The 11,084-nt window shown below is 48.5% G+C and overlaps 1 pseudogene; it reads left to right on the top strand.

Moving 5' to 3' along the window:
• The first annotated feature begins 10,446 nt into the window (after positions 1-10,446).
• Positions 10,447-10,577, top strand: LOC129671792 (U4 spliceosomal RNA; annotated as a pseudogene).
• The last annotated feature ends 507 nt before the right edge of the window (positions 10,578-11,084 follow it).

The following is an 11,084-nucleotide window of genomic DNA, read 5'->3' as shown; positions in this document are numbered from 1 at the left end:
ACCTTGTTTCAAAACAAAACAAACAAAAGCTAAGGTGTTTATGCCTGTAATCCCAGGACTTGGGAGTCCAGGGCAGGGAGAACTGCTGCAAATTTGAAGTCAGCTTGGACTACATAATGAGTTTCTGGCCAGTTTGGAATACAAAGTGAGACCTAGCTCTTCAAATAAAACAAGCTGCAAACATCACGAATCTCACCGTATGTCCAGTTCAGCTTCATTTCTGTGGTAGGCTGCGTTCACGTGTGTTTTCTGGGAAATGGGATCAGATGGAAGGAGTCTTTTTTCTTTCAACTTTCCTGCTTCTGCATAGTGATTTTTTTTTTTTAACTTGGTTTCCCCACTCAGGGATATGATTTTTTTTTTTTTTTAAGGAACCCCCCCCCCACATCTGCATTTATACGTATAACAAATAAAGCAATTTCCATTTTTCGCAAGAGAAAACAAGAGCCGTGCGCAGAACCTGACTCTGCTGACCTCACAGAGGCTCCTGTCTGGTGGCTGCTCCCCTCTAACCGGAGATGGGAGATGACACAGACTCAAGGGCTTCCTGTGCTGGCCAGCAGAGCTTGTCCCAGGCGCTCTGTGGCAGTGACGGGAGTGGCCACAGATGCTTCCCGGAAGGCTCAGGGTCAGGCTTGGAGCGGCATTAAATCAATGGTTTGGGCCCGGGGTTGTGCTGGCCAGAGGGCCAGAGTGCTTAAAACATGCAAGCTTTGCATGAGAGTGGCGTCCTCGAACACTTAGCTTCACCATCTGGGGCTGGTGAGACAGCCCCAGTCAGTAAAATGTTTGCCTTTCAAGAGTGAAGACCCTAGTTCTGATCCCCAGAACTCAGGTAAAAACCAGGCCACGGTAGGGTAGCATATCCCTGAAAATCCCAGCTGGGGAGATGAAGGTAGAGATGGGCGGATTCCCGGAAGCTCCTGGGACAGCTAGCTTGGCCTATGTGGCAAAGTTCCAGGCCAATGAGAGACTTGAGCTTACACAAAACATACAAGTTGCCTGAGGATTGCTACCTGTGCCAGTCCTCTGCCCTCCACCCAGGGTCCACTCCACAACACACGCACGGAAGGGGGAAGCTAGGACTGCATGGGGAAACGGGTAGCTGCAGCTGGAGAGAAGTGTGGGCAGGAGTGCCAGCCATGCCCCCTAGTCATGAAAAACGGACCCGGAGAACCAGCGGACGTCTCAGACCAGTGATGACCTGCTTTCTTCTCCGCTTCTCTGGGCTCATGTCCACTCCTGTGGGTTGTGCACCTGCTGATGGAAGTCGGGCAGGTCCATGCTTGTCATCCCAGCACTGGGGATGCTGAGGCAGAAGGGTTGGCCTGAGTTCTAGGACAGCATGGGCTAGAGTAAGACTGTCCAAAGGAGCCTGAGAGATGGCTCAGTAGTTAAGAGCACTGTCTGCTCTTACAGAGAATCTGGGTTTGGTTCCCCAAACCAACATAGAGAGCTCACAGCTGTCTGTAAATTCGGTTCCGGGAGCTCTCACGCTCACATGATACATATGCAAAAAAAAAAAAAAAAAGAAAAAAGAAAAAAGAAAAAGAAAAAGAAAAAGAAAGAAAGACCACGAGTTCCCATGCAGGGGGTGTGTTGGCAGATAATCTACCAGGGCCTGCTGTCCTGAGACCTCAAGGGACCCTCATCCAACCACTGGCATCTATTATTTAATTATTTATTTGGTTTTTCTTTTTGTTGTTGCTTTTGGCTTTTGGAGATGGGGGTGTGGGGACAAGGTTTCTGTGTGTAACTGCCCTGGCTGCTGGCTGCCCTAGAACTTGCCCTGCAGACCAGGCTGGCCTCAAACTCAGAGATCCTCCTGCCTCTGCTTCCCAAGTGCTAGGATTAAAGGTGTGCACCATCACAGCCCGGTTAAAAAATATTAAGGTCTGGCATGGTGGCACAAGATTTAATCCAAGCACTCAGGAGGCAGAGGGAGGAGGATCTGTGTGTTTGAGGCCAGCCTGGCTGACATAGCAAGTTCCAGGACAGCCAGGGCTACACAGAGAAACACTCTTGAAAAAAAAATATTTATTATGTATACAATGTTCTATCTGCATGTACACCCACATGCCAGATAGGGGCACCAGATCTCATTACAGATGGATGTGAGCCACCATGTGCTTGCTGGGAATTGAACTTAGGACCTCTGGAAGAGCAGCCAGTGCTCTTAACCTCTGGGCCATCTCTCCAGCCCTGAGAATGTATTATTATTATTATTATTATTATTGTTATTCTGTTTGTGAGCATTTTGCTTGCACGTTTTAAGTACTGCACCCTGTGTGCGATGGGTGCTTGGGGTGGTTAGCCAGGTCCCCAGGTCTGAAGTTACAGAGGGTTGTGGGGCCCCGTGTGGGTGCAGGGAATTAAGCCTGGGTCCTCTGCAAGAGCATCAAGTGCTCTTACCCACTCAGTCAGGACTCCAGCCTCCAACCAGAAGTATTTAATGTCAGTTTAGCATTGAGCCAGCTTCGGTCCAGGCACCCACCTCACGCACACCCAATCATGTATTTCTCCTACTATCCCTAGTAATCAAGTACTACCTTTTTCCACCCGAGGGATTTGTTGATCCCTGTAGAACCCGAAGAAAAGCCATAAACAGTCATAGCCAGGCATGACAGCTAATGTTTCACTGTCTTCCCCATCTTATGACATATTCTATGAGGCAGTCCATCCATGTCTGCCCAAAATGTTCACCAAGTGCCCATTCTACGCCAGGCTTAGAGGAAAACAGATTTACTGCTGTTGCTTTCAAACGAGGCCTTTCCTCTGGGGGTCTGTCAGGGTGACTACACCTCAGCAGGCAACACTGATGCTGATGACCAGGGTAATTTCCAGCTTCATGATTGTCCTGGCCGTCGGTTACACATACACTGTGGCCCCAGAAAGTAGATGCAGGTGCAGAGAGCATTTGACAGCATTATCAGTTTTTAACCACCGGGTTCCTGAGCTGGGGAGACCACAGGTGGAACAGGTCGGGTCTCTGGGGAGTGGGCATTAGGGGAGCTCAGTGGGCCAGGCTACTAGGACCCCATGTCTGGAGGGCACACAGCCATGAGAGCCTTTGCTTTGAAATCTCAGGCGGTATTCTTAGCCTCGTTTTTACTTATTTTGAGACAAGTTCTCACTGTGTAGCCCTGGCTGTCCGGGGGCTCACCATGTGGACCAGGCTAGCTTCAAACCCACAGAGATCCACCTGCCTCTGCCTCCATAGGGACCAAAGGTGTGCGCCACCACAAGAGACTCTCAGCTTCATTTTACTGACAGGAAAACCTAGTTGCAGATATTCGATAAGTTGCTTAGTGGATGGAGGCAGAGCTCAGACCTGGGTAGCAGCTGTCCCTTCCTGCTAATGTCCAGTGGGCTCCTTGTACTTGATGAAATCCAGATCCTGGGACTTAGATCAAGACACAGGTCTTGAGCTGGGGGATGTGGCTCAGTTAGCATTCATGGAGCCCTGTGCTTGACCCTCAAATATTCGCCACATAAACTGGGTTTAGTGGCATATATCTGCAATGCTAGCACTTGGGAGGTAGAGACAGGAAGACTGGAAACTCAGGACGACCTCAAGCTACATAGGGAGCTTGAGGCTACAGGAGATCCTGTTTTAACAGTCAGACAGATGGACAGACAGACAGACATAGGTCTGGCTGTATAGACCTCACTGAGGACCTGAAAGGACAGAAACATTAATAGCAATCTTCTTGAGGATACACTTGCTAGGATGTTGATCGCTTCTTTAAGAGTTTCTAGAATGGGCCCAGCCACCCCTCTCTGGAGGGCCATGAATGTACTGGTGCTGAGTCTGAAGAGTGACAAAGAGGAACCAGGCAAAGTATGGGGACACCAGGTAATAGAGGACACGGCATATACAATGTGCCCTGGATGAGATAAGCATTTTGCCAGAGGTCACCTGTGTACTGGTGACAGACAGGGCATGATAAGAGTCCTGCCCTGGTCTCTGTGACCCTGTTTGACCTTCCCCATTGCCAATCACAGGCGAGCGTCTACAGCCTTCTTGGAGGTAGCAAGACAACCACTCTGAGATGTACTCAAAGAGACATTGGGTTTCAAGTGTCCTGAAGGACATAACCTCTATGGTTGTCTGTGGGAGTCATAATGAGTCAGGGAAATGAGGTCTGATGGAGGAAGGGAATGGCATGGAGATGCTATCAGAGGCTGGCTTCCCTCCAAGGGCTTATGTGGGACATTCCTGACTTCCCTAATGAGTTATAAGCAATGCTGGGGTTTTGAAAAGTGTTTTCAGTTTAGCCAGTTGGTGAAAGTTCTTGATAAGCACCTTCGGCTTCTGGACTTGAATGGCAGTAGCCAGATCTGTCATCACAAGAGGCTGGGCTGCATTCTCACCAAACAGGGCTACAAAGAGGCCTCAAGGCCAACCTGTTTAGTAAACACAGCAGCAAGTGTGTGTGTGTGTAGGGGGGACCTGTGTCCTTTGTATTCTGGGAAGAGCTGCTTCTGCCTCCTGGAGGGAACCTCAGATGTTCTTGCCTTTCAGCTCAGAGGTTCTGCTTCTAGAAATTACTCCAGACACCCTGCCATCATGCAGGAGCGTTCACAAGAAGGTCATTGCAGTGTCACCCGAGAGAGTAAAAGCCTGTAAGCACCTAGCAGACTGTGGAGGCTTCTGAGTTCCGGGGAGATGCCTGCATTCTACATGGCTAGGGAATCCTGAACAGCTTTTTTCAGCAAGGAGGAGCCTCTCAGACAAACCAACAGTGTTTGGTTGTTATTTTAGTTTTTGTTGTCATTTGTTTGTCTGAGACAAGGTCTCACCACGTAGCTATTGCTGGCCTGGAGCTCTCTATGTAGACTAGGCTGTTCTTGAACTCATGAGCTCTAACTGCATGTGCCTTCTGAAAGCTAGAGTTAAAGCCCCAAAATGTTCATTATTTTTCAAGCATGTATGTCTTATGCATGTGTGTATATACGTGTTTTTGCATATGTGCGGTTCTACCTTATTTATTGAGGCAGGGTCTCTCAATCAAACGCAGAGCTCACTGATACTGCTAGTACTGTTAGCAAGCTTGCTCTGGGATCTCCTGTCTCTGCCTTCAGGGGCAGATTACCTACAGGACCCACATAAACTCCTGTACCCACATTAACAGGAGTTTCTGGGGATCTGAACTGGTGTCCGTGTTTGCTGGGCAACTGCTTTCGCCACCAGGCCATCTCCCCAGACCATTTTGAAACAGGAGCTGTATATTTAGTCAAGGCTGTCTTTGAACTCTGGATCCCACCACCCCTGCATTCAATTGCATTTCTCTACACTAGAAATGAAAAAAGATTCTGAGGAGAAAATTATGTAAATAAGTTCATTGATGTTAGCATCAAAAAGCATAAAACAGCTGGGCGTGGTGATATGTACCTTGAATCCAGTGCTGGAGAGCTGGCTAAGTGGTTAGGAGCATTTCCTTCTCAGGAGGACCTGAGTTTTGTTCCCAGCATCCATGTTGGGAGCTCAAAACCAACCTGTAACTCCAGCTCCAGAGGATCTGAGTCCTCTTCTGGCTTCCACAGGCACCTACACGCTGGCATTCAACCCACACAGACAATACACATACTTACTAGTGTTTTGTTTTTTTTATTTTTAAGGGTGAGGGTATGGAATTGGAGAGATGGCTCGATGGTTAAGAGCACTGGCTGGTCTCTCAGAAGACACAGGTTCTATTCCCAGCACCCACATGGTAGCTCACAATCACCTGTAACTCCAGTCCCAGGAGATCTAATGTCCATTTCTGGCCTCCCAGGGCACCAGACACACACACACATAGTGCACATACATGCAGGTGAAACACGCATGAATAAAATAAGAATTAAAACAGAGACAAAACAATCTGACTAGAAAACTACAATAACCAAGAGAGCTGACCAGGCTTACAGACAGACAGAACAACGCAAGGAGCTTGGAGCTTAGCAGTCAGCCCTCACGCCTGTGGTCGGACGATTTCTGGCAAAATCGGCGCGATCACACAGGAGGGAAAGACAGTCCTTCAACGTGGTACTGTGAAATAATTTATGTTTAGCACTGGTTACAAACATTAACTCAAAATGGATCACAGACCTCAAAGTGAGACCTTAAAACTGTAAAACTCTCAGAAGAAAGCAAAGGGCAAAGGGCAGCGGCCTCATGACGTTGGATTTGGCAATGATCCCCTGGCCATGACATCAAAAGAAAAAAACAGAGATAAACTGGACCTAAAGGACATTTTTTGAAATTGTGCATTAACAAAACAGTATCTGGGGTCTGGAGAGAGCACTTGCTGCTCTTGCAGAGGACCCAGGACCAGCCTCAGTTCCCAGCACCTATGGTACTGTCTTACAGCCACATGTAACTCCAGCTCCAAGAGACCTGGTGCTCTCTTCCTGCCTCCGAGAGCGTCTGCACACGTGGGCACACTCACACACACAGACACACACAGACACACACACGCAAGACACACACAGACACATGCACACACACTCACACACAAAGGTACACACATTCACAGACACGTACACAACATATACACAGACACATGCATTCACACACACACAGACACAGAGATATACACACAGAGACATGGCTGACACATATACAGACACACACACATACACACAAACACATGCACGCACACCCTTACGCAAAGTAAAAATAGAACAAATCATTTTGGAAATTCATATCAATAGAGTACTCATGCAGATCCTCAGAATGAGTAAAAATGACTACAAATCGCATAGCCAGGGCTTGGGATGTAGCTCGGTGGCAGAGCACTTGGCTTGCACGCCCGAGCGCCTGAGGTTGATCTCCAGCATTGCAATGGGTATGGCTCAGCAGTTGAGAGCATGTGCTGCTCTTGCAGAAGAGGGTTCGATTCCCAGCCCACATGGTGGCTCCTCACCTTGTAGCTCCAGTTCCAGGTGCTCTGATGTCTTCTTCTCACATTCAAAGGGACCAGGCATGTACATTGTTTGCACACATACACTCAGGAAAAAGCATCCATTCACATAAAATAAAGCAAATACATATGAAGTTTTCAGTAAAAAAATTAAAGAGGGTGCACCCTCAGTTTGAACATGACCTGATGGTACATGCCTGTAATCCCAGCCATTCAGGGGGCTGAGGCTGGAAGACTGAACCTTCAAGGCTGTCTAAGAGAAAAACAGGACTGAGGATACAGCTCCAGGCTCAGGGGTAGCTGGGTTGCCCAGCATTTACAGAACTCTAAGGTCTATACCCGGCTCCACTGAAACCAACATGGTGGCATGGTGGACACTCATGTAATCCCAGCATTTAAGAGGTAGAAGAAGAGTCAAGGTCATGGTGATTCTGAGGCTAGCCTATGATACATAAGAACTTGTCTCATAGCAGAGCACCCCTTTAATCTGAGGACTTAGGGAGGCAGAGGCTAGCCTGGTCTACAGAGTGACTTCCAGGATAGCAAGTTACAGAGAAACCTTGCCTCAAAACAAACAAAACAAAACCCCAAAACAATTAGCAACAATAACAAAAAATTTGACTTAATACATAACACTTAGGAAATAGCAAATGCAAGCTGGGCGTGGTGGTGTATGACTGTAATCCCAGCGCTCTGGGAGGCTGAGGCAGGTGGACACAGAAAAACCCTGTCTTGAAAAACCGAAAAGAAAGAAAGAAAAAAAGAAAGAAAGAAAGGAAGGAAGGAAGGAAGGAAGGAAGGAAGGAAGGAAGGAAGGAAATACGTAGCAAATGCTGGTGGTGAGAACACAAATGCTGAGAAAAATACTTTGGTCATTATTCAAATCGTGAAAAACAGAATTAACCAAGGTTGGATAATAGAACATTATCCAACCTTGGGAAGGCAGGATATCGAGATAACTGTGCTAGAACATGGGTGAGCCTTGAAAACACGCTAAATGGAAGGAGCCAGGGACAGAAAGCAAACGGCTGTGTGGGTGCATATCTACTCAGAGGAGATAAAACCACGGAAGCACGATTTGAATGGGTGCTGGCCAGCCTGCTAGGGAGCAGAACTGGGAGTTAGTGTGTAATGAAAGCCTGGTTTCAGGATTTTCACTTTTCACGTTTTATTTATCTATTTACTTGTGTGTGTGCCCATTTGTGCCTGTGTGGAGGTCAGAGGACAGCTTTTGGGAGTCAGTTCTCTCCTTCCACCAACCAAGTGGGTCCTGGGGATGGAACCCACTCAGTGGCCAGTGTCTTTCACCTGCTGACTCATTCTCTCTCTTTCTTTCTGGCTTCATTAGGGATCAAGCAAGGGCATGTTGGGCAAAGGCTCTTTGACCTAAGTACGTCCATCATGGCTCTGGTCAAGAGTTCAGGCTCAGGGTTGGAACTGTCTGTATTTGAAGCCAGCTGTGTCAGCGACTCCCCAGGCATGATGGTCACAACGATGCCTCTCTATGCCTTGGTCTCCTCATCTTTCCTACCCCATGGGATTGCCATGAGAGGTAGGAAGGCTTCCGTGCAGGAATCCCAGGTTTAACCTCTTGCAGCATCCTAAGGGGCCAGTGAAGCACAAGGTCCAGTGATGCTATGTAGGAGGAAGAGAAGGAGACACACCCACTAAAAACTGATTGTTTTTGCTAAGCCCAGGGTAGCAGCCACCGGCCACTTCAATAAGGAAACATCCTGCCCTCTGAGAGTTTCTGGAGTCAGCTGCAGGGCTCCTGACTCTGGCTTTAACAATGACCCCTTAATGCCCTCAGGCTCTGCTGTCCACCGACTCTTCTGCTCAGTGGTTACTTTCTGGCCCTGGACAGGGCAGGAGGTAGAACCTCGCTGGGCTTTTTTTCCCTCTATGAAATGGAGATGACTGAGCGTTCTTTGGAAGGCTGTAGCTGGCATCACAATAGATGTTAATTAGCCCAGGGCACAGTGCTCAGGCTGAGGACAAAACATGCCTGTTTCTGACAAGCATGGTAGGGGAAAATCGAGACCTTTAAATAAAGCAGAGTGGCCAGCCCCATGCTGCCTTGGGGCTCTATCTCATCACAGAGAGGGTGATTTGGGTCTCTTGCCATAACAAACCTCAGGGCCTATGGTTCCCCTTTCTCTCCTAGTGCCCACAGAAGCCAGAAGAAGGTGTTTGATCCCTGGCAACTGGAGCTGCCATCAGCTGCCATCTCCCAAGTGGGTGCTGGGAACTGAATATGGCTCCTCTGAAAGAGTCATCACTGTTCCCAAGCCACTGAGCCATCTATCTCTCCAGCCTTCCGTTTTTTAAAGTCACTTCTCACAAACACCTTCAAATTGGCCATTAGGATGATTCATATTTTAGAGCTCCAAGATGGCAGCAGAAAGAGGTTAAGCAGCTTGCCCCAAGGTCACTCAGTGGCCTGGGCAGGGGCTGAGGCTGGAGCGACCCTTGCTGACTGAATGAAGAAGGAGAAGAGGAGGCTAAGCACAGGGTTAGAGGGGGCTCTGAGAGGTAGCATCAGAGCACGAAGCCTGGAACAAGCACCCACCTGTCAACCCTCCAGGGTTCCCTATGTGGGGGCTGAAACGTGGAACCATAAGATTAAGCAGAGCGTTAAATTTAGGGTATCCAGATCCCAAATCCAGGGCTGTCAGGAAGTTGGGATTCATGAGAAACCCCAACAGTGTAAGTTCCCTACTGTCCCTGGGGAGGGTCAGATGAGCAGAAAGGGCACATTATGCAGCTCTGAGGGCAGGGCTGGGGCTATAGTGCACTTGGTAGAGGGCTCGCCTGGTGTGCACACAGCCTGGGGTGGCACACCTCTGCAACAGGAGAGTGGCAGCAAGAGGACCAGGGTCTCAGGGTCATCTGTGGTTGGGTATCAAGTTTCAGGCCAGTCAAGCATCTATACAATCCTGTCTCAAGCCGGGCAGTAGTGGCTCATGTCTTTAATCCCAGCCCTAGAGAGGCAGAGGCAGGTGGATCTCTATGAGTTCAAGGCCAGCCTGGTCTACAGAGTGAGTTCTAGGACAGCTAAAACTACACACAGAAAAACCCTGTCTCAAAAAACATAAACAAACAAACAAACAAACACAGTCCTGTCTCAAATAAAGCAGCACTAACATCAGCCTGTTAATAGCTAGGATCCGATGAGAGCTTCCTGTTGCCAGGTAATTCACAAGGTCTTTTATCTACATGCTATAATCCACAGGGTATGTTCCACGTGATAGATGGTATAAGGTTTTTAAACACTGCCAGATCCACAAGGCTAGTATGGCCACAAAATCTGTTTCACAAGTGAGAGTACTGAAGCTCAGGAAGGCCACACCAGGCTCCCAGTTCTAGAGTTGAAAGGCGCAGGGTTTGCCGGTAATGTCCTAAGTGGCTGTTCATCCCTGGGGCTCCCCTGTCCCATCTGTCCCAGTATTTCACCACTGCATGCCGTCACCAAGCTGCCAACAGTTAAAAACAGTTTCAGTTGGAACTGGAAAGACGGTTCGGCCGTTAAGAGCACTGGCTGAGCTTTGCACATTGGCAGTATCGTAGCCAACGAGGTTTATCTGAGGCGCAATTATTGCTGATTGAAAACTCTTCCCAAGAGCACTGGCTGGGGGTCAATTCCCAGCACCAACACGGCAGCTCACACCTGACTGTAGCTCCAGTTCTAGGGGAGCGGGCACTTTCACAGACATACATGCCGGTGAAACACCAACACACATAAAATAAGTGAAAAGATCTTTTTAAAGAAAAAAAACCCCCAACAGTTTCGGTCTAAGGAGTATGACTAAGAGTTTAGCAAATATGCAGAGCTCAGCAAAGGCTGAAGGGCTCTCTGTGTGCGCAGGTGTCTAAGGACAGGGCGGTGACCCTGGGGCACTCCTCCATGGTGGACACAGCCCTGGTCACTGGGTGAAAGGTCCCGTCAGGTTATATAAGCTCCATGCCTGCAGCCCACACCTGACCTCTGAGCAGGCTTTTAGAAAGATACAGAAGAGCCATTCTAAGATAAGCAGGCCTCTATGGACCGAGCCTAGTGTTTGGGTAGGCTGCCCAACAGAGATCTCAGCCCACCCATCCCTCCTGTCTCGGTATCTCCACTCTACTTCCTGGGCGTCTCTTGCCCTTTTCCCTGTTGCCTTATGTAACCGTGCAAAGAAG

This window comes from Psammomys obesus, unplaced genomic scaffold (assembly GCF_907164565.1).
Source record: "Psammomys obesus unplaced genomic scaffold, mPsaObe1.curated_primary_1811, whole genome shotgun sequence".
In the NCBI taxonomy this organism is placed as follows: Eukaryota; Metazoa; Chordata; class Mammalia; order Rodentia; family Muridae; genus Psammomys; species Psammomys obesus.
The sequence above is the reverse complement of the archived record's forward strand: the minus strand, read 5'-3'. Positions and strand labels throughout refer to the sequence as shown.